The sequence below is a fragment of the Lissotriton vulgaris genome, chromosome 2_1 (genome assembly GCF_964263255.1).
Source record: "Lissotriton vulgaris chromosome 2_1, aLisVul1.2, whole genome shotgun sequence".
Classification (NCBI taxonomy): Eukaryota; Metazoa; Chordata; class Amphibia; order Caudata; family Salamandridae; genus Lissotriton; species Lissotriton vulgaris.
Window position 1 is genome coordinate 1,401,994,970 of NC_141687.1, and position 18,647 is coordinate 1,402,013,616.

An 18,647-nucleotide genomic window follows, 5' to 3' on the forward strand; every position below is an offset into this window, starting at 1 on the left:
TTCTGCACTGTAAGTGTGATTTTTTAGGTACAAAATAATATGGGCCAGTACGTCACTTTTCGTGATGTACTGGTGGCGCAGGGGGCTCCTCCATATTTACAAGAACAGGAAAAAGCACCCTACGTGACTTTTCCTCTTCTTGTAAATATGGCCCCTACACATGCAGCACTTTGCATTGAAGGGGCGTCCCATGGGTGTTGCTGTGGGTGTTCCCACGCAACACCCATAGAACAAGACACATGTCCAGATTCACGAAAAATCGTAAATCTGGAGATGCGTCTGAATTCTACGCCATGTTAGAAGTGGCGTATCGAGGCGCAACGAGGAGAATTTTTTTATTTCTCCTTGTTTTTTCATCTTTCAATGCATGCTGCATTCTACAGCACACATTGAAAGAGGAAAATGCCTGTAGTGATTGTTTCTGTGCAGGAAGGTGCCCCACAACGCAGGCATCCTTAAACCATGGTGCAAGGGTGCCTGAACCAGCGCATAGCTGCAGTTTCTGTGCCAGCGCAGGGGGAAGCACAGAGATGCAACACATTTTTGCATCCATGTGCTTCGGAAGTGCCGCAGCATCGCGCAGCCATAGAGCTAGCGGTGCCACGCTGTAGTACTTCCTTGTAGATCTGTTTTCAGATACAGATATGCTTTTCAAATGTTTCCCACTTTGTGTGCATACAGTAAATGTACCACCCATACCAAATGCAGAAAGCTTGGAGAAAAAACAAAAACCTTTCTTCTGCTTCATCCCTGCCTCAAGACAGCATTTATTTGGTGCAAAGCCCTGTCTACAAATGTTATCAGATATTGCTTTGTGTTCAAAGCTATGGAGTTAATTTACAAGCCCCTTGAACAGCCGGTGCCTCACTTTTTCCCATATTAGAAATGAGCTTGCAAATAAGTCCCTATGGATCGTAGCATGGGCATGACCATGTACCACCCAAAGAATGCTCCTTGACATAAAGTAATACAAAGTGGTGCAAAGTGTTATTTGTGATAGTTTTCGACCATGCTCCAGCACAAACATAATTTAGTGCTGGAAAGTAAATCATTTATCAAGACCTTGTGCCAGTTTGCATCAAATTTCGTGACTTTACACTGGTTCAAATCCCTGATAAATCTGCTTGTTCATGTTTATGGCTGTGCAGTACACTTTACAGGGTGACTCTATGTAATGCCCTTTTACCACCCCTACTTCTAAGCTTAAGCCTAGAACAATGGAAGGCTCATTTTGCACTTTCTAAATTTCATTCAATCTAACGGTGTGTGGAATTTCACATGAAAAATGTTTTTAATGTGCACATGAGATCAGGGATGGACTGGGAGCCCCCAGCAGACATGGCAAATTTTGACAGACCAGCCCCGCACAGTGCATATCGAGTTCAGTGAGCAAACCTGACCACTACAAAGAGGAGTACAAAGAGGAGTTTTAGGGGTTTTCTCCCCACAAGATAATTTGGGAAAAATTGGGTATTCTACAACACATTTGTTATAATATATCTATGTTGTATTACATTTTGAAGTATAGTAAGAGATGGCCTTGCTGTGCACCAGGATACAACAGTCTTTGGGCTCTTCAATAGTTCCCTCACTATCACCCTCCAACAGTGCGTCTCATCTCTCCATAGACCCTCTGTCACCTAAATGTTATTTGTTTTATAGTGCATCTCATACCAGTGTAGGCTGTCAGAGCACTTTACAACACACACAGAGACAATGAATCTTACATGTGTAAGTCAGTGCATAGAAAATGCTACATCAGACACAGGGGACTACAAGGTGTGGGATTCATATGGCATCCATACTGGTAGACACTTTTTAAGAGTGCTTGGACTCGAGAAGCACAAACCCAGGATTCAGAAAGTAACACAGTGGTTAGGGTTCACTTTAAAAATAAGAATGTATTTCTACCCAAACTAACCTTTTTAACAACATCAGGAGAATGAAATACTGGGAAAAAACATACATTTCTAACCTGCACCATGCACCATGCAGCTTGCATGCAGTTTTTGGATGGCAGTTCATAGCTCACTGTGCTTGATTACAACTGTAACTTATGAACTGCTCAGTTAAAAAATACATCTCTGTGACAAAATTAGTAACCACTGAGCTATGCAAATAAAATATTGCTCTTTGTTATGATATGGTACACCTTCTTTCCAGCAGGCATATTAACCCCCTGCACAACCTTAGATGAGTCAAAACTGTCACTAGAGAAAACTTCCATCTCTCTCTAGAAGGGACATTAATCACAAAAGTTAACTTGACAGTATTATGAGTGCCGAAAAAACTGCTGAATATACAAGGAACACTGCCGTGCTTTTAGAACTGCTGCACTGCAACAAAACCAGGCCCCACTGAAAAACAAAATGGTCCCCCGCCATTCCAGCCTCCCGGGGAAATGCCTGATGCCCGGTACAGTCGGTCCGGCCTTGCATGAGCTACATTAAAGTGCACAAATACTTTTGTGAATTGAGCTCCAGCGCACATATGTTAAACATGGCAACACCTTTGATGAAATTCATAGAAGACTCAGGAAAGCAGCATCAAATTTGTAACAAGTACACAATATGGTGTATGACATTTTGTTAAAAATGCGAGTCTTTGGGAATTTAGATGTATTACACTCATTCCATCTTTGTTTGGCCAAAAAACTACGTTGTGAGGACTTGTATTAGTTTTTGGGATTTTTGGGAAAGAAAAAGTGAAACTCATAATTTAAACCTATGTGAGGTGAAAAATGTTTTTTGTAATAAAAAGCATGTTTGCACACATAAAAATATATACTAGTAGCTTTCAACTTAGATTCCAAAATTATAAAGTTCTTTAGAAATAATTTTGAACACATAGGGCCTGATTACGAGTTTGACAGTGCGGGAGCGGAATCGCCACACAAACGCGCCTCTCCTGCACGGCCAAACCTGTGTGTGCACCTCCCGCCAAATTATAGCTTTTTAGTCACATGCGGGTGGTTCTTTTTTTTTTCCACGGTGGTGCCTATGAAATAGTGGTGCAGTCCAAGCCACGAAGTTAATGTGGTGCATGCACACAGGGGGGTGCAACATGTGTCCCCTGATCGCAAGCCATGACCCCAAGACAACTGCAGGACCTGTTGGGGCCCCCATTGTTTCCTCTCTACCACAATTTTCATGAAGTAGGAACTGCCATAAAACCATGGCAGAGAGGACACATGTAATATGCTTGGCAGGACTGCAACGGTCCCGCAAAACATATTGCGGCATCAAGACCGCCGCACGACCGCCAGGTATCTATGAACCCTGGCTGTTGCAGCGGTGCAATGGCAGTCCGACCTCCCAACTTGTAATGGGGCAGTTGGACCGCCAGTGCAGCAGTGGTTGGACCACCATGTCACCGGGAGTCTGGCGGCCCTTGGACCATCAGACTCATAATCAGGCCCATAGTGTTTTACCAAGGATGGATTTCATTGTATTGAATACCTAGACACAGAACTCAACATGCAATCCTTGGGTCAAACATCCTTGTTGCCAAAGTGCAATATCGATGCAAGAATACCACTGATTGCACACAGAGTCTAGATTTAATAAGGCTTTGTATTAGTGATGAGGTGGGAAGCAAAGTAGCAAATGTTATTTGTTATTCAGCACAAAAGGTGTTTGGTGCTAGAAAGGTGCCCGTTTCTCTGTGCAAATACAGCTTTGTACTAGTCTTCATCAAGGGAGCATTAATGGGGAGGATCGGCACAAACACACATATTCTTTGGCACCAGGTCTAATCTCATAAGATGGCAAGACTGAACTTTGCTTTGACCTTTTCAGTGTAGGTGTCCGCCAATGGCCGACACCCACACTGCATTCAAAAGTTGTCCATCATTACCATTTGTCCCTTTTTGCATTTCACATTACATATCCTCTAGATGTCTAGCTAAAAAAAATGTGCAGGCTTGCTAGGTTTCCCAAGGTGCCAGCTGAGCTGGGGCCCTAAATCCACAGCTACCCACTTTGAAAAAAAAGAGTTTTGAGCACAAAAATGTTGCGTTTTGGGCTATTTCTTGTCAGGGGAACTAAGCTTACCCACACAAGTGAGGTACCATTTATTATGGGAATGGAAGGAAGTGTATGGGTCCCCGCAGATTTTAGATCTTTACATCACCGAAATGTGAGGAAATTTTTTTTTTTTTAGACAAGCCTTGCGGTTTGCAAGGAAGTCTTGGTAAAAAAAATGATAGATTCTCTATCCTGGATTGCCCCAGGTGCCTAGTTTTAAAAAAAGTTCAAGTTGTCTAGGTTTCCGTAGATGAGGCCGAGCTATTTTGCTCCATTGCAGTGGCGGACGGTGACTCTCAACACTGGAGGGGCATTTTGGGGACCGAGAGACAAATCCAGAGGGAGGCAAAAAGATAATAAAATGAAAAATTGAAGCATACTTACTCGTGTTTCGCTCTCCTTTTTTCTGTCTTCTAGCATCAGCGTGACAGCAGGCACCTCAAGAAGCCTCATGCAGCCACCTTCTGCAAACACCGACGCTGCTCTCATGCTGCAGATGTGCAATATTAGAACAGAGTCAGGATTGGCTGGAGCGGGCTGCCTTGATGCTTTGGCAGGCACAGGAGGCCTGTGGCTGCTCTCCACCCAGCTGTCTGAGAAAGCTAGGTGGAGAGGTTTACACTGCACATGTCAGGCTGGCCATCACAAGATGGCCGTCAAAAGTGACTTACGCAGTGTAAACTGGTGGAGTGAGCACCACTTCCCTGCTGCCAGTCAGCAGCAGCACCACCCCCAAACACTGCTCGAGCTGGGAGCAGTGAAAAATACAACGGTAATTCATTATATTACCGTTTTATGTTTCGCTTTTGAAAGGGGGGAGGGGGGCGGCGCTCCTCTGCCCTAGTGGGGGTGCGGGGTACCCTGCACCAAAGTTCGCTTTTACATTGGGTGGTCGGTACAAATATGCAAAATGTACTGCACTGTATCATATTTGTATTATGTAATCAGGTCTGTGGTGCAATATTAGGATATTTACATATAACTTCGGGATTGCATTTGAAAACAAGTATTTCCTCCGAGCTCGAGACCTCTATTTTTTCACCCAGCTACACCTTCCCTTGGAATTTCTTACCCCTGGGGCAAGACGAGTGGTGATAACTGGTTTCATTCCAGGAGAAAGTCGAACACATCGTAAACGTACTTTCCTTGTTGATTTATGGTGACTTTGTCACTAGTCCGAAAGAACATATGCAAATAACCAGCACTTGCCCTCCAGAAGGGATGCATTCAAAAGCAGAGAACCCGTATAATACAATGAACTTTTTAATGGTTACAACGTGCCACTGTTGTTTTAACTTGAGACGTGTCATGAGACGGGGGAATGGGTCTGATTTATGAACTTTTTCCTTTAGATTATGGCAATCTTAAAACTGGTTGAAGCTATAAAATATAGCCATAAGGCTATCTCAAGTCACAGTCCCATAAAGCTCTTAAAAATGTCTAAAGTATTATCTTTATTGAGCTAAGATAGACTTACTGTAGTTTCAAATTAGGCTCATATCTAAGTAAATCAGACTCTATCCAGATTTGGTAAATTCACAAATCTGATTCCTACAGAACTCTGAGTGGAATTCCGCACTAAAACTGGAATCGTGCCTCGAATCATAGCTTCTCATGAAATATTATCCATGGAAGGAGGCACCCCCAGATAGTTATTGATTGGGGTGGAGTCAGAGGGCCTGAGGCGAAGCCTACTCCACTGTGATCAAGAACTACAGAGGAATGAATAATATACTGCTACTGTAGATCAGTGCCTTAAAAATAGGGGTGAAATTCACAAAATAGGTTTTTAGATGGTATTTTACATTGTATTACGTTAGTGGAAAGTTACAAGCCGCACAACTGTTGGCTGTTCTTCGGTGATAAGGCACCACCATTTTTTTTCCATTGAAAAAGCTTTGTAGATAGATTTAGATGGTCACAAAATGCGGATATGGAAGGGTGATAATTGACTTTAGACACCATGTGAAACTTTTTTTAGTGGCGCTGCACTCGTTTTAGGAATTGTGATGAGATCCAGTGTAATTTCACCAGGGCTGGACTGGCAAATTGCTCGCCCTCCCCCAGGGGGGGGGGCGGGGGGGCCCAGGGGGTGGGGGGTTGGAACTGCCGCCGAGCTCTTTGCCGGGGCCGGTTTTCGGCCGATTTTGCTACAGGGCCGATTTCGGCCCTGTAACAAAAACGGCCCCCAGGCACCCAAACCGGCCCCCACCCTTGCGGCGCACAGGGGGATTGCCTGGTGCCCGCTATGGCCAGTCCGGCCCTGAATTTTACCCTGTTAAAGATGCATATCCTCTTCTGAGGTCTGATGAATCATCTTTGAGATTAAACTGTTTTCCCTCATGATTTCTCACGGAAATGTTGGTTGATCCCCTGATGCTAACACGATGACACCTTTTCTAAACATTCACACATTTCTTCCTCATCATGTGACACAAAATCTGGTATGTTGAGTGAAACATGTACTTCCAGAACCAGCAACAATCTGCCAGTTTATTACCCAGTATTCTACTGCAGCTTCACCAGAGTTCTAATGAACAACTAAACTGCTACCATTCCATGTTCTGGCAAATGTGAAGCACACCTGACTACCAAACTGTCAGAATAGGAGCTTTATATCTGAAAACATTTCCTGTGGAAAAGACCAGAGTAAGTATATGGAATTAAGGTCCTGCTTTTTCATGGAAAGTATGGTAAAAGGTGCAGAAAGCATAAATGAGGACATACTTTCTATGCATTCTCAAACATCCATGTGGAAAAATCTGGCATGTTGAGTGACAGTATTTCAAACAGCATGACCAGTCAACCTTTTGATGTCCCAGCTTTCTACAATTGCTTCTCCACAGGGCTCTAATGAACAACTTGGTGCTATAATATTTTGTTCACAACTTAAGTGTGGCACTCCTGAATGCCATGTTTCTGGAATAGGGATGGTTGCCTTTATCCCTTCCTAGGGAGCATTCTGAAGTAAATGGGTAATATTTTTTTTGCATTATCCCCAGCCTGGGTATCGGTAAAGGACTATGCCACACACAGAGTTCAGCAATACACATCTTTATTTTTCTGTTTGAAACCGCAAACTCAACATTCTATGGAGCCCACTGAAGCCAAAAGGGTTCCATCATTTCTAATTCACAAGATACTACATTTCCCACTCGGTTAAATAAAAATAATTTAAAAAATATTGATATAGATATACATATATTCAAATCAATCTTCTTGAAACTTTAATTGTTCAAACAGATCTTGTTCTGGGAAACTGGGAGATGTCATCACTGATGTCCAGGATCTACATCAATTGTGTGGAAGCAACGTCAGTTGCTGATGTTTCAGACCCAGTATCTCTTTCTACTACTAGATCTGATGAATGAATGATCAAGTGCCTGAGATGAGAAGAGTTTTGAGTAATAGACTTCCAAGGGTGCTGGGCAGTCACCATGTATCCCTTAGTAGACACCACTTCGAAGGGTTCTGCATCAAGAGGAGTATCAGATTTTCTTTTCTACATTTGTCATACGAGCACTGGATCTCCTCTCTACAGACAATGTTCTTCGCATGTCGTCTTTTTTCAGCATACACTTTCATCATTTGTTTGCTAACCAAGGGGCATATTATCAAGCAGGGCGTTAAATATTTTCGCTGTTTTAGCGGCAGAAAATGGCCGCTAAAGCGGCGATAATAGGCTTGATAATATGTCCTTGTGAATTCCAATAGAAACCCATATTCTGGTGGGAACATGGGCTTCTATTGGAATTCTTCACGGCATATTATCAAGCCCATTATCGCTGCTTTAGAAGCAGTTTTCTGCCACTAAAACGGCGATAATTTTAACGCCCTGCTTGATAATATGCCCCCAAGTCTTTATCATGAGTTGTCACCTCATTTTTTTGTCTCTGATTGGTCCATTGAGGTAACTTAGTATTCATTGCTCTCCTGAACATCAACGTCGCAGAACTCTCACCTGTGGTTCAGAGGTGTGTTAAACAATAAGCTCTCAAGGTAGAATTCAATACAATTTTCAAATTGAGCTTCTTAAGAGTGGCACGCTGCACTGTTTTCTTTAGTGTACTCATAAAATGCTCAAGTTGTTGGATTGCCCCACAGAGATGTGCTCTTTTGATCCTTGTGAGAAATCAGGACCTGTTTTCAGTGTCCCTCTACTTTTTTTGCCCCCATTTTGAATCCTAGATGCTGATGTTCTGACTCTGGTTGTGCACTGGTCTCTGCTAATCAGACCAGGGCCTGTGCTCTCATTAAAAGTACATGATAATTAGGTATACTTACAATTGGTGCTGACAGACCTGTAAGTCCCTAGTATATAATAAAAGCGAAAGAAAAAAAAATGATGGACGGAATTCTTAACAAATCAAACATTCACCTCATTCGCAGATCTGGGTTTAAGCCATTGTTTTTTTGCTCACCACACCACCCCAGTTTGAACTCAGCAATATGCAAATCAGTGCTCCCTCGACAGGAAACAAGCATCCTGGGACCGGTTTTGGGCTATCACCCCTCCTCAGCCTGGCTCGCTTAAATCCAGTGACACAGTGAGCACAGTGCCCACTTCTGGGCATACCCTTCCCACTTAGGGGACAAAAGCAAAAAGAACAATTGATGTGGGCATCAACATGCCACTGTTAGATTTATAATACCGCTCACAGAAAATAAGTTATTAAACTTTCCCTTCTGTAAGCTGAAATCCAGCCTTCCAGCTGCCCTCTCCTGATTGATTAGCTTCTGCCAGGCTGAGCCAAGCTGTCTTAATAATGTGTGAAGTAGCCTGCTAGAGAGACAATGGATTTCCTGTGAGAGGAGAACTGCTGCTGCAGAAGCTATAGGCAGGAGGGTGGAGGAGGTGCCAAACTGGTCTTTGAAGGAAGAATGATACTTTGGGACATCACAAACTGATCTCCCCAACCTGTAACCGCAGCCACACAGGAACCCCTGTAATTAGACTAGGGAAGGGGTGGAAGGGAAGTGTTATGGAACCTAAGCCACATCAGTGGGTTGACTTTTCCTGATCTAACCTCAGAGGAGAGACTTTTTCTATTTTGTATTTTTGAAGAATGGTGCTTTCTGGGGCAAGAATATGCCACACTTTGGAGAAAGTGGTCATACACCTGGGTGGCACCCTGCATTCCATTTTCCAGGGATGCCCCTCTGCTTGACTGACAAATTGCTCAGCATAAATATGCTGAGCAATTTGGAGCTGCTGCCTGACACTACAAGGAAAAATAGGACTGCCCTGCTGGATTCCTAGCCTGCAGTCCAAAGGATTGCACACTAGGAACTACAGCCCGAAGTACTTTGCCTTGCTTATAGAAGGATTAAGGAGTGGACTTCCTGCAAGCTACAGGTTAACTAAGCTCACCTGCATCATTGTTGTATCTTACTTTCCTGTTGGTACATTCCACCCCCCCCTTCCACCTTACCTGTTGGTATGCCCAGGAGCTTGCCTTAGAATGTTGAGATATGTTTCACCACTCCTGAGAGTGGATGACTGGATTAAACAGATCCTTCTTCACTTACCTTGTGTCGATCTTTATTTACAACACTGGCGACGATCCTGTTCAGGGGGCAGGTCTAGTCATCTCCCCTTCTATTATAACTCTCATTGGACATTATCCTTGGAACTCAAGTTCTTCAAGACTCATCGTACCTTCTCATCCGCTATTCTTCTGCGGTTGGGTACTGTTTCTGCCACCATGCCACTGCTACTGTGACTGGCCTTGGACTGCTGAGTGTCGCCTCTTGGTGCCGGGTTGTGGTACTCCGGTCGACACTTAGCATCTTTTGGAAGTGCTGCCCTTGGGGGGACTTGTCAGCACCTTGTCTGTTGGTGGTATCCCGGACCTTACGTCGAGTCGCAGGAGGCAGTGGGGGCGCCAAAGCAATTTGGAGTTGCAGCGGGAGTCCTGTGAGCAGTCCTGTCCCTGGTGCAAAGACTGGCACTTGGGAACTTGTGTCTCCCCGTAGTCCCTCAGCTGCTGCCAGTCGAGGTGGCCGGACCCTGAAGTGTTTCCCTGAGGCGGCCACCGTGCCTGTGGGGTTGGAGGTGCCGTGTCTCCAGTTACCTGTGACGGTGATCGTCATGCTGCAACGTCGGGCTGCTTTCTGACTTGCCGCCTCAGTGGTTCCTGCTTCCTGGTGTTTCGGCTACCCAGCGCTGCCCAACCAGAATCTAACCCTAGGCTCCACCTCACATCAGCCGGCCTCCTCAGCCACCCAGCGCCGCCCAGCCTGAGTCATTTTCTCAGCCCCTCCTCACAAGAGCAGGCCTCCTCAGATTTCCAGCGCCGCCAACCGGAACCAAATCTTCAACTCCTCCTTACAGCTACCAGCCAAACAACTTAACCCCTTGTGAAACTTTTTTTTTTCAGAGACATTTCCTTGACCTTGCCTCCGTTTTTTTTTTCTGAACTTTCTACCTTTTTACTGCTGACAATTCTCAGGGCCTGGCCGGATGAAGTAAGTGTGTTCCATTTTATCCTTTAGATTGTGCTGGAACCATTATTAGAGACTCTACAAGCTGCATGTTTGTAGGAGAGGTATCCTTAGAAACTGCTATACTCCCCACTCCTGACTTAATCATTATTATCACTGATGGTCCAGGACTACGCAGTCTGTATTTTTACTAGGGACTATCAGTTGAAGGATCCCTCCTTATTGTTCATTCTTATACTGTACTTGCTGCAACTATTATAAGAGACTCTATGGGCTGCATGTTTTTGTGGGAGAGGGCTCCGTAGAAACTGCTATACCCCCCCCCCCCTATTTCTGCCTTAATTATTATTACCACTGATGGTCCAGGACTACGCAGTCTGTATTTTCTCTTGCTGCATTGATCTTTGAACTGTAATACTAGGGGTGTCTTTACCAGATACTGTGTCCAGCACCCCATTTTTTTTGGTCGTGGATCACCAATTTAGTGCGTGTGAATCTGTTAATGTTGCCTACTTCTCGTAGGTCTTTGGAAATGTAATTATTACCTCCATTCCTGTCCCACCCTCATTGGAAATTTAGCCTATCTCTACTATCCTCCTTCCCCCATATCCTTCTAGTGCCAGTAGTGTTACCTGGATCATTTCCCTCCTGCAGCATGGGTACTCCGGGTATCAGCCAACCCCCATCATTCCTAAATGATGCGGGGAACCAGAGAAACACTGGAAGGAATGGACTAAATTGTTCGAATCCTATTTAATTGCCATGGGGGGAGAAAGGTTTTCCGCGGTACGCAAATAGCATATCCTTCTTCACAACTTAAGTGTTTATGGCCGCAAAGTTTATGAGACTTTACCGGAACCAGAAATGGAGGATGAGGATGAAATGGATGTCTATGAGATTACATTACTAAAATTAGGCACCCATTTTGGCGACATGATCAACGTTGTACTTGAACGTCATAAATTCTTCAACCGTGCTCAAGGAAAAATGAATCTGTAAAAAGATACATTGCTGTGCTAAGAGGCCTCACCCAAAGGTGTGATTTTGGAGAGCTTAATGACTCTTTAATTTGCGACCAATTAGTAAGATGTACCAGCAACAGTCGCATCCAGGAAAAGTTACTGGCAAAGAATCCCACGTTAGAAGAAGCAATGGCCATCTCTTAATCTTTTGGACACTTAGACCCCCTAGGAGACCTTCTGGAAAAAGTTCCAGAAGTTCGGAGACATTTGGAGCCCATTTAGTAAAAAGCTCCCTAAGTTGCCCAGGTGCATTGTGGAAGTTGTAGTCCCAGGCCTCAAGAGACAAGCCAGAGCATCCAAACCCTTGGCTGGTGCTGTGGACTACTTTCCTGCATCAAGAAACACTCTGGAAGTAATTGTAAAGAACTCTTGACTTTGTCCCGAGCCAGCACAACCTTATTTAATTCTTTGAGCTCTATTTGCTATTTGCTTCTAGGTGCTTTTAATCTTTAAAAACTCATATCTCTGGTTCCCTACATTGGATTCTTGCTGTTTTGGTGTCTATTTGTTCATAGAAATATAATGTTATGTTATGTTAACTAGACTTATATAGCGCAGAGCTGCCTCAGCAAAGAGGCATCCCGGCGCTACTAATCTATTTTTATAGACTGGAAGTGGATTTTTATTGTGTGTTGTGTCTTACTTACTTAATATATTGGTGTTTTGAAATGCTTTACACACCTGTCTCCTAGGTTGTGCCTACCTGCTCCTTGCCAGTTCGCAAGTGAATCATTTATTGAGACCATGGCTAAACCTTCTATTGTATTTGTGGCCTTGTCACTAGTGGTAAGTCACAACTTATCACAACTAATATTCCACTTTCCAACAATGCTTTATTTTCAAATGCTCCAAGAAATCTCTGAACTCCTGACAATTGAAAGGCAAGTCATTGTCAGACTTCGCAATGGCTGGAGCACTCCATGTCCCAAAGATGTCTTCTACTCTTTCAATGACTTGTTTTTGTGTTGTAGATGAAAGAACTTCAATTTGTGAAAATTATGAGTATTCATGAATAATCAATAGATGATGACCATTGTCTAGTGGGACAAAAAAGTCAGTGGCTGTTCTCTCCCATGTGTGCTTCAGGAGTTCTGACATGTTCAAGGGGTGGTGAATAGTTTTTGTAGAAAGGTAGTTGCATAAATAACAGGCCTTTAATTCCTTTTCAACCCTGTCATCAATGTAAGGAAACTAAATGACCTAATTTATTTTCTGTCTCAGACTCTCCGAAATCAGGATTCTCAACCTTGATAATATAACTCCTTCATGAGTTATGGACAGTTCATCCTTCACATTTTTTTACTTGTGATATTTACTATCACTGGTGAGTGGTCAAGTGTGTAGATTCATGACTGATGTGTAATTATATCCTTCAGCTTTAACATGTCACTCTTCTGGCTTGTGGCAATGATAATCTGGGCTAATGAAATGTCAACTGGTGTGGCTGACTTTACAGGAGTTACCTTCCCGCACATAAACAATCTTTCGCAATTTGCTGTTTCTATGTGTGCTGCTTTACACACATGGAAACAGCAAAAACGAGGAGAAATAAAGCATTTCTCCTCATTTTGCCTATTGAAGACCAGGTTTTTCCTGGTCTTACATTTGGCGCTGCCTCCTATTTACGCCACCCTTGTAAATAGGGAGCAACATCAAAATCAATGGGTGTTGCGGTGAAACGCCCACCACAACACTCATTGCCCTCCCCTTTCACGCTAAGTACAGTATGAAAGGGATCCTTATTTACAAGACAGCATTAAGCCAAGATGCCTTGTAAATAAGGCAAAGCCCCTATCATCAACACAACGTCACTGAAAGGGACGCTGTGGTGGTGATAGGGACTTGTAACTATGCCCCTATGTTCCCAGCGTCCTCTTGTTGTAAAGAGGCAGCTGTAGGAGTGCTGACCACAGCCATGTTTAAATAAGCTGTTACTGTTGACTTCCCCATCCACGTTCAATCTAGTGGTATGCTCAAAACTAAACAGGGTTCACTGCACATGTTTACTATTTACATTCACAGTATTTTCAGGGTCTGTAAAGACACGCTTTGAACCGATCTTTTGAAAAACAGACTCCACAGTTGCTAACCATGGGATTTGCTGTCCCTTTTCACACTCAAGACAGTACCTGATAATATCCCTGGTTAGAGTGTCTTATGCATTTTTCCATATTGCTAACCAAAGTAATTCAGGGCATGCTCTAATGTGCAGTAAGCCCAGTTCTTCATGGCATTTTACATAGGAGGATGATATGGGAAACAACAGCACCTTTCTAATGAACCTATTTTCTCCAATCTGTTTAGTGTTGGAGTTGGAGATGCCTAATATCCCAGCTCCATATGCTGTGACAGGAGTGCACTGAGATTGATGCATAAAGTGTCAAGAGCGCCTTCTCTTGGTGGCTGGTGTAGATGACACAGTGAGCCAACCGCCCTAGACAACTAAGACCTAGACTGAGAGACTGAGAGATATGAGTCGTCCAAGACCTAAAAGCAGCAAAGGTGACGCCCAATTAGGAAAAACTGCTGGTGCATCTGTTAGTGCCTACAAAAAGGGTTGCAAACAGCTTACTCATTGGACCACATGCCATAATGTATAATTTAGAAAAGTTTGTTTGTAAGTCCAAGGAACCCATAAAGTTCACAAAGGCATACACCAGCTGAAGAAAGGCTTTTGGTGTTTCCACCATCAGCACTGTGTTGTCAGCGTAAAGGAGAGACTTGAGTAGTAGCCCTTCGATTCTGGGTACATCTGGAGTAGAGGAGATAAAAAACAAGGTGAAGCTTATTACTATAATATAAATAAAAAAGGGGTCAAAACAATCCTTGTCTCACACCCTCATAAAATACTTATATAATTGGACATCTTTCCATCCGAACTTATTATAACCCCAGCCTTAAAATCAATCTGCCATAAAGTGCACAAGTGCTTCGTCCATCCCATAAGAGAGAAGAGCTTCCCATAACTTTGAGCGATTGATTAAAACGCTTGCGACAGGTCCATAAACGGCTAGCATAAAGAGGGAACATTTAGCAACAGTATATTTTCCAATAATCAGTGACAATTTAAGACATTTCTCAACAGTCCCCACCCGATTTATGAAACCGTACTAACAAGAATACAGATTAGACGTTTCCTGTATCCACACTTTAATCCTGTTATACAAAACACTCCCTAAAATTTTAACCAATGTGTCTATTAGGGAAATGAGCCTTTAGCATCCTGGGTGAGAGCGATCCCCCTTCTTAAAGATTGGTACAATAATGGAGGTGTTCCAGGACTTTGGTAATGGGGAGTTAACAAGGTGGTTAAAAACATTTGTTAATAGTGGTGCCCAAAATTCCAGGTTGCATTTTATTAGATCAATAGGTACCTGGGGCCTTACAACACAAAGTCCGGCTATTGACAATCTCTACTTCTTCCAGAGTTGCCTGAGTGCCTGAGTTAACAACCAGGGAGGACTCAATATCCCAAGACTCAGTGGGAATATGACAGCTAATTGGGCTCCCAGTTAAATTAATTCTACCCATTTTTGTCATGGCTTACCAAACGAGTTTATTGTATGTTGTGTCTGCAGCTGCTGCAAGGGAGTCCATTCCGAGTTAGAACTTCCCTGTGTCACTTGAGAGTGACCTCTTTATAATTCCTCCACAAGGTGGTCACCACCAAAGGAACCCTAGGCTTTGCCACAAGCTCTTGACTTAATGATTGATTGGCCACAGAACATTAGTTTTTGAACCACCAAGGAGTGTTAGGAGGGGGTAGAGGGGTCTTGTTAGGTCTTTCCTAATATTAGGTACAGAGGTTGGTAAATGTTCCTACCACATGATGGTCTATGTCGTCTATTAATAGGCAGTCTTCTATGAGCCCAAAATTCTTCTTGATCATTTGGGTAAAAAAATTGGACTGGCTCACGTGATCTCCATACCAACCTAGTGTTGTCTGATAAGGGTTGGAGATTACATACCCCACTGCCTACTCTATATTGAGGATTTGATTACATTAAATGCGCCACTTCAATGGGGTTGTGGTCTCCAAAGTTAGAGGAAACCACTTTCCCTTGCACAACTTTCTCTAGTAAGTTAGATGAGATAAAAAAGTAGTCAATAGTGGAGGACAACTCTAGGCCCCTTCGGTCAGAGTTCACAACAGTGCTCACTGACGGCTGGCCAAGAAACCCATGGCAAAATGGGATAAACTAGACTGCGGTGAAGGTTTGACATTAAAGTCACCAGCTAGGCACAATATGGACTCATGTCCCTTATTAGTGGCATCACTCAATATTGAATTGATGAAATCATATAAGACCGGAAGTTTTGTATTGGGAATGTTAGTAAAGTCGTTACCATAGAAATTAATTAAATGCAGAGTCATACCACTCTTATACCTTACTACTTGAAAACTATTAGTTGGGCACTTAAGAGCAATAGCGCAACCACCCACAGTTTTATTTACCCAAATAGCTAGCCCTCTGGCTGCATGGCCCCAGGGGGATGCCAAAGCCACAGTTCTATGACATAAGAAACCATCAATTTCTGTTATCTGGGTATCCCAAGTTTCCTGAAACATGACAATATTGTAGCACCTTATAAAAGCTTGCCACTCAGGCAACAAAATCAGAGTCTGAAGCCCTGCTACATTCATTATCTTTAGTGAGATATCAGAAAGGCCAGAGCTATCACCTAAGTGAGGCACAATAACAAGTTGAGGAGGTGTTGCTAGACAATTAGAAGATAGCTACTTAGTATTCACTGGACTAGGTGCCAGTCAGTCTACACCTGCTAAGTCACCTAACACAGGAAACCCGTTCTGATATGCCAGCAGTGGTCCAGGGTTTAATAGATCAGAGGTATGTGGGGAGACCTTCACTATTCTTGACTTGCAAAAATAGGCTGAGGGTAGTGGCATACTTCTCGAACCATTACAATTACTTGCACTTTCAGTATGTGCCCCACATATGAGGGATTCTGAAAATGTATCACAATGCAATCCCCACTGATATCCTTTCACGAACCTCCCACCCAACCCACAATCTAGGCCATAATAACATAATTTATACCCATGGGATTGATGCAATTATGAGTAACCAGCCATTGTGCTGTTCTATTCTGAAGCTCTGCCCATGATTCTGTTTGGTTGTGTCTAAGGGAGGGCATTCCTGCTAAGATCAGGACATAGGGATATGCTGCAGGGGGAAATGTTAGGATCTCTGGACTAGGAGTTAAGCTAACTACAGAAGGACCTGCGCTAATTACTTTAGATTATCTGACCACAGGCGGTCTTCTGCTTTTTGTGGCTACAGGCAAAATGCTGCGTTGTCCATCCACAGACCCTAATGCTACAGGCTGAACGCAGTCCTGACACACTTCCCGAAATGCTATTTGAAACTTTCAGATTCCTGTGCATTATTTTCTCTAGTTCATTGAATGGTGTTAACTACTTACTGTGTTGAAGTATTCCCATCAAGAGTGGAAGTAGGTGCTTTGAGTAAATCTGTCACTTGGCATTCGATAAGCTCAAAGCACTCCAGTTTGGTTTCAGTTTCCCCTCTAGAATTATACTAATTTTGTCACATAAAATGTCATAGTTTATAAGGTCCAAAGTAACGCTATGTCATGTTGGCACTAGCTGAAACTGTTTTGGGGTTATAAACCAGGGGGAAAGCTCGGTCTGAAATTGGGCATTTGTTTTCCCATTTACTGCTGGAGCCTTTCCTCAGGGCTTCATTTTTTAGTGTTTGGCCTCTTTTGTGACTGGGGTTCATGAATAGTTGACGGTTCCAGCTCAGTTTCTGTGGTTGTGCCCACCAAAACTCGGGCTCTTGTTGATACCACAGGCCCAGATTTAGGGGGACAAAAAATGCTATCTTTTGAGTGAGGGGGAGTCATGAAATTCTCTTATCCCAGGACCATGTTCCAGAGAGAGCATCTGCTCATTCAACGCAATTTCAGTTTCAATTATACCCACAGCCCTCTGGAGCATGCTGTCAATTGTCACTGTAGCATGAGGGGTGGCCCCTGCTGCTACCTTACGGGTAGCCATTTTAGGATTGGAGGAGGCGTCTGTAACCGATGGTCACACTGGGAACTGCCAAAATCCACACACCCTGAGCTCTACGACGGGATCCTGAGCACGCTTCTAGGCTTTGTCCAGCCAGCCCCTTCTTGGCAGCATAAGTCTGGGTGATGCAAATGTAGTCCCACCCCAAGCACAATATCAGGCATGGACTACAGACCAGAGAAACAGCTTAGACCATTGATAACAGTTTGTGCACAAGGCCTGTTATAAGTCACTTACCTCCTCCTCCGCTTTGGTTGTTACTAGTGACCACCGGCGCCTCCACCCACAGTCTCGCTGTACCGAATTAGATGCGTCTAACCCCAATCGGATTCCAAAATCCCAGTTTCTAAGCCTCGGTCTCAGCTTTATAATCTCAAAACACACTAGAAGGTTCAAGAGTCTTTCCCTCGGTGCCAAGGAAACTTATTGGAACTGGACAGTTTTCAGGCATTATACAGCAAGAAGGAGTTCCAATTTTCCTCTACATTCTCACATGTTCCAGCCTTTACCTTGATGAAGCTTACGAAAGCCTTCCAGGGTACATTAAACAATTTCTCACAAAACAATCCTTGAACTTGAATAACCCAAGCAACTTGCAAACACTCTGGGGGCCTGTCTGTGCGCGCAGAAAAGCTCAAGCAAGGTGGAGTCAGAATTCAGGATGACATAAAGCCATGTCAAAGCCAATAGTAAAAACTTCATAATACTTGATCTTTCAATGTATAACACAGTGCACATTTGTGCACAGCATCACATACTTCATCTCTCAATGTACAACACAGTGCATATTTGTGCACCACTGGTCATAACACTGCACTTTGAGACCAAACAGTACATTCCACACATCTCTCTCTCATGCTTTCAAATGCACATCCTACACATTTTGTTCTTGGCAAGCTGGTCTACTGTGACAGCTTCCACTTCAAAACTAGGAGAAGAGAAACAAGGCATATGCAGGACATCATACATTCAGGCTAGGATAAACTAACACACCAAAGTCAATTAAAATGATGGTAGTCAAAGGTCATCACGTGGTGTCAGACCACAAGAGTGCTCCTAGCACTACACATGGTATTTCTCCTTAGGCATTATGTT

General features: G+C 43.5%; 1 protein-coding gene across 1 annotated transcript in view; it reads left to right on the top strand.

Moving 5' to 3' along the window:
- The window catches only part of POU2AF2 (POU class 2 homeobox associating factor 2), a 316,692-nt gene that overhangs the window by 33,317 nt on the left and 264,728 nt on the right, over window positions 1-18,647 (top strand). The gene's annotated exons all lie outside the window — the stretch shown is intronic.